Here is a 6,174-nt window from a genome sequence, read left to right as displayed (position 1 = left end):
TCATGGAACATTTTTTAAGGTTCTAGAAAACTTGGGTACTTTCTCATAAATATAGTCATCTAGAAGCTGCCAAAACCGAATCAGATTGATCAGTTGCATGTGACTAGGTAAATCTAGCCCAGGTGGAACATGCCGCATTTTCTTGATTTAGAGAGTGAGGTGTGTGGATGGAGGAAAGGGTCCCTGCACCCTGTCTCAATATACACCTGTCCTTTAAATCCGCGATCTCATTGCAGTGACATATGTATTGCTTAGTCACCCATTGTATTGTTCTTTTGTACCTGTAAGTGATTTGTGATCAAAGAACATGTTTGCCTTATTTCATGTTTCTATTCAGTACCCAGCTCACTTAGAGACACACTGAAAGGCCTCAATAGAGTAGAAAACAATGATGGATTGGTAGGTATATGTGAGATTCAGACAAGAAAAGGTATTATTAGTAGGCCACTGGAGATCCCCTTGCAGAGGGGTCTCAGGGAGGAGACGAGCCAGTCAGGGTGCAATGTAGCAACGATGAAAAATACAATTTTCCTCTAGTTCCTAAATGCTTCCTCCCACCCCCACTATCGTGATCCGAATTCTACCTTGCAAGTCTGGTTAGACCAGAGGATGTACACTGGTACAGATAGGAACGGGAAACACAGAGAATCCAGGGTTTTGATCCCTTCAGGATCAGTGGTATGAGTGGCAATACTGGGAGGGTACAGGGAGAGTGGGTTGGAAAGAGGGAACCTATTAAAAGGAACTATATGTGACCTCCTCCCTGGGGGACGGACAACAGAAAAGTGGGTGGAGGGAGAGGTCGGACAGGGCAAGATATGACAAAATAACAATTTATAAATTATCAAGGGCTCATGAGGGAGTGGGGAGGGAGGTGAAAATGATGACCTAATGCCGGGGGCTTAAGTGGAGAGGAAATGTTTTGAGAATGATGAGGGCAATGAATGTACAACTGCGCTTTACACAATTGATGTATGTATGGATTGTGATAAGAGTTGTATGAGCCCCTAATAAAACGATTACAAAAAAGGTATTAAAAACAATTTATCTACTTCAATTTTTGAAGTGGAAATTCAGGCATAAGAGTATTAATGATAAGACTTATTTTGACATCTTATCAATGGCATCTAGATTACTTGATTCAGCCTAGAGTTCTCTTTATAATTCCATGCTTCTATTAAGATTAAAACCAATACGCTTGGGTTGTTCTAAGTGGAGCTTATTGACAATAGGGAATAACTAGAGAGAGATGGAAGAGACCACCTTTTCCATCAATATGGAAGTGTAACTGCAATGGGGTGGGGGGTGGGGCAGGACATGGTGGTTTAGTAGTAGAGCCACGTGGCCCTAAGGACGACTTTATGCATTCTTGGGATATTGAAACACCATCAGTGGATTCTCTCTGCCTTTGACATTCCTAGAAGCAAACCTCAAGCACATGAAGGCAGGGACTCTCTTCTGACTCATTTCAGTTCTCTAACCAACCCTGATGATTCAGCCAAGATGAAAATAACTTCCCACGTCCCCTAGCCTTGTCATCATGCTGTGAGGGATGCACATCTCTCTGATGTCGGAGCAACCAGGACCAACCACAGCAATAAAAGATCAAGACAATGAAAAGGCAATCCAAACGTTGAGGTTCCCATTACATCTTTTGAAGGCATTTTTCAAAATGGAGGATTAGATAAAGAATAACCAAGTGATTTTTCATCTAGGGTTTTCTCCTAAAATGTAAAACCAAAAGAAATTAATAGAATAAAATTATAATCAGAGGCATTAAAATGCTATCGCATAAGGCAATGTTTCATATACAGGTCCAAGACTCTAGCCAAGTCTCAAAACTGGCTGAGTATTAGAATCACCAGGAAAGTGTACCTGCCAGGGATTCTGCTGAAATGGACTTGGGTGGGTCCATGAGTTCTTTTTTATTAAGAGCCCCCTGATGATCAACTACATTTGGAAACCCCTGTTCGAGAAGTCCTTTAGATGCCTTTCCAAGTGGCAAGTTCTACTTTTTAATCTGTCGTTCAAAAGCAAAGCTACTTTCTTTCGAATTACACTTTAGGAAAAATGCAAAAAAAACAAAAAAACAACCTTTACTCAGTAGGATATTAGTGATACTCTCAAAAAATGTATTAATCTCCAGTTAAAATGCCAGCTTGTTCTTAGCATCTTCGCCTTTGTGAACACAACTAAGGGTAAAGTGCATACACCCAAAGGCATGGAGTAGGGGATCCTGGACACCTGTGTCCTAGGGAACTTTTAGAATCTTCATGGCATTTGGTCGCTTAGACCTAGACTGCTCCAGTATTAAGAGTGTTGAGAGCCAAGAAGTCTCAGCCTTGTGTCAACAATTCTTTATGTAGATTTTATGTAAAAACATGTTGTATGAGACAGACTCACATCTGGACAAATCATGACAGTAAGAGATACAACAGATGAAGAATTAGCAAGGACAAGATACTGATATAATGTAGATTTTCAAATTCCAAGTTTCAGGAATATACCTTGAGTTATACTCAATTAATATGGCCTTTCCAATCAGAATCCCTTATGTGATATATAAGAATTCTGTAGTTTATATGCCTGTAGCTGTGGTCTGATTTTCGAAAGCGTCTGCTAAGAAACAGAAATGGGATGAGACTGAGTTCTGACTTTAGTAGAAGATGTGAATCAGACAACATTCTTATTTTAATGGTTACCTTAGTGACTTACTATTATGTACAATGGGTGTAAGGAGTTCTATGCTACAGTTGAGAGGGGAAAGAAAACTGTTTCTGGAGTGGCTTGGGGAAAAGCCTAGCTGATTAAAATTAGTAGGAGGCCAACACTTACCTAATGGAATCATCTTGCCAGAGACCTCAGGTCATACATGCATAAATGACATACAGTCCAAAGATGGAGCTAGATTACTACATTTGGGTAGAATGTGATTGTACCATATAACTCCCACCAAACACCCTTTCCCTGGAGGGGCTTGTTAAGGAGGCGGGAGAAGCTACTGATAGGATTTTCCTGTAAGTAATTGTGAACAGGATTCCCTGCAATGCCATCCTGCTGTGCATAAAATAAATCCACTGAGAAGCGGGGGTGGGGTGGGGGATGTTCCTATCACCAGCAAGAGCCAGGAGTGGAGTGAGTCACCTGGCTCCAGCCACTACCTAACCTTTGGACTTTGGACTGAATTGAACCAACTACCACCTGAGACATTTCCTTGAACTTTTGTGAGTTCTGTGGGACACTGCACCAATTCACAGAACCCAGAGATGAGAGGGAATGTACTCAAGGGAGGAGTGGAGCAGGAGGGGTGGGTGAGCTTGGGGGAGGGGTGGTGGATCGAACAGTTTATCATCTTGGAAGAGTTGGACTTTGGGGGCTCTTTCAGTCTCAAACTTCTAAGGACTACTTTGATATTAATGTTTACAAAAGAAATGATGACCACATACCTCTATTTTTGAAACCAGAATAACAGGCGATACATAGGAAAAAAGAAAGAAGAAAGGAAAGAAGTAGTCCTTTAGACAGCTAGATATATAGAAGGGGCGAATGGATGGATTATAGATATACTTGGACTTACTGGGAATCTAGGCATTTCTTTGAAGCGGCCAAGGAAAGCTTTGTGATTTAGAACAAAATCACTCTAAATCCAAATCATATCCAAGGGATGTGATCTTGGTTCTTGAGTCTTGTCTTAGCCATCTAGAGTTAAGAAAGATCACGTGTGGGTGGCTTGAACAGTTATTGTCTCATAGTTTAAGAGGCGGGAAGACCAAATTCAAGATATCGTCTCTCCCTGGAAGGTTTTTTCTCTCTATCAGCTCCTTGTCTTTTCTAAGTTCTTGCTACTGGGCAGTCTTCACATGATTTGGCAACTCACTTGCCCCATCTCTGCTTCCTAGCTGTTGAATCTCGCACAAGAGATTATGCTTTAAGGTCTGCCCTGCACTAATCTGGTGGTGGTGGTGGTGTTCGATGCCATGTCATTGGCACTGACTCAATGAACCTTATGAGCCACAGAATGGTTCTGCTCCATCCTCACCCGTGTGATGACGGAGTCCATGTTTGCAGCCACTGGGCCAATCTTCCTCTTTTTCACGGGCCCTCTACTCTACCCAGCACAATGTCCTTTTCCTGCAACTGGTTTCTCTTAATAACATCTCCAAAGCATCTAAGAGGAAGCCTTAATATCCATGCTTCTTAGGAGCATTCTGTCTGTACTTCTTTAAAGACAGATTTGGTTGCTTGTTCTAGCAGGCCAGGGTCCTTTCAATGTTCTTTGCCAACACCATAATTCTTCTATCTTTCTTATTCCTTGTCCAGCTTTCACATGTATATGAGGATATTGAAAATCTCATGACTTGGGTTAGAAGCATATTAGTCCTTTGCCAGGGGAATACATGTCAATTGTTGGTGATGGTGTTAGGTGCCATCAAGTCTGTTCCGGCCCATAGCAACCCTATGCACAATGGAACAAAGCACTACCAGGTGCTGTGCCATCTCACAAATGTTCTGATGCCTGAGCCCAGTGTTAGAGCCACTAGGCCAATCCATCTGGTTCAGGGCCTTCCTCTCTATTATTGCCCCTCCCTTTCCCAAGCATGATGTCCTTGCCCAAGGACTGGTCTCTCCTGACATGTCCAAAAGATGTGAGGCGAAATTTGGACATCCTTGCCTCTAAAGAGCACTCTCCTTAGCATAACACAAGAATATTACCAAATGAGATTACAACCACATACATCGAGTTTAGGATTTATGACACATATTGGGGGGGGGGGGTTTGTGCATCATTCAGTCCATAGCATATCTGTTCCCTAATTCCTTAACTGAGGAATAGAAAACAATTTGTCTCTCCCTCTGAGGTTCACTATATCCCAAGGAATGATCCTAAAATGATAAGCAACAGAGAGCGGTGATTTCAGAGAGATGACAGGTGAGAGAAATAGAGAGGGTATAAAATCGGACAGTCTTGATGCCCAGGCAGTTATCCCAGGAAATGCTGGATTTCAGTACTTCATCATGCCAGGTGTGGGCATTGGCAGGAACACTATGAATCACCTCCAGATGACTATGCAGCCCATCCATCATGTCTGTTTTGCAAAAGACATTTAATAACACCGTCAGATGTTTCAGAATTTCTTGCCATCCAAAGCAACAGCCACACTGATTTTCAGCAGGGTTTATATTTTCTATGTGTGTATAACATCCTCTCTGTAATGTGGCTCCACTTAAAGTAGGGCCCTGGACCCATTAGGGGATTTTTTTTGGGGGGTGGGGGGGGGCATGAAACATAAATAAACTCCAGCTGACAGAACTAAAACAGGGAGAAAAATGAGAAGAACACAGCAGATCAGTAGAAAAGATGAGCGATCCGGTTTGGGAGGGACGGGCCCCAGGACAGCTTGGAATCTCAGCAGAAAGAGCTGTCACCTGCGGTGGCTCCAGAGGCCGAGCGTCAGTGTGGGTACCTGCGCGGTGTAGGTAGTCCATTTGGAAATCTATTCCAGGGAATAGGAGTGAGAGGAGCCAAGGGTGTGTTGGAAAGGGGGGAAGAACATGTCAAAGTGTATTATTAAACTGGCAGCCATTGTTGGCAACCAGACGTTTCCAACTGGTGCTTCCAGAAGAGTAGGGCTGTCTCTATGGGAGCCTGAAGGACCCCATTCGTTCTGTGGGATCGGTTCCTTTCACCCCCACACTCGCTGCTCACGGATGCATGTCATGGCTGTCGGAAAGCGCCTGAGCTGTCCAGGGACGTTCTCCAAAGGAAAGCCCAGCTTGGGGTGCTGTGACCAAGACGTGGATGAATCCTGAGTAAAGCAAAACCAAAACAGGTTCCTTACTTGATGCTACAATGTGTTTTAAAGTAACATATGTAGAGGGGAGGGGGGACACCTTGTTCCCTGAAGTATTTCGGAGTGAGGGATTCCTCTCTGCTTAGCTCTTTGAGGTGGCCCTAGTCAGGTTCTTGTTCAGTTAGTCTGCCCTTGGTGCTTCCGGTTTGAGTTGGCACCTTTGCAGGGAGGGGAATTGTGAGTTTGACGACATCCAGGACTGAGCTAAAATGATGGTTCCATGACTTCACTAGCTCTATCTTGTGCTCTTGGGCATGCAGCTCTTGTACCTTATTTACTTCATCAGTGAAATAGTTAAAGTACAGTGAGCCCTCGTTTATCG

Source organism: Echinops telfairi, unplaced genomic scaffold (assembly GCF_000313985.2).
Source record: "Echinops telfairi isolate 266 unplaced genomic scaffold, ASM31398v2 ScPeMD7_15;HRSCAF=58, whole genome shotgun sequence".
Lineage (NCBI taxonomy): Eukaryota > Metazoa > Chordata > Mammalia > Afrosoricida > Tenrecidae > Echinops > Echinops telfairi.
Note: the sequence above shows the minus strand (reverse complement) of the source record.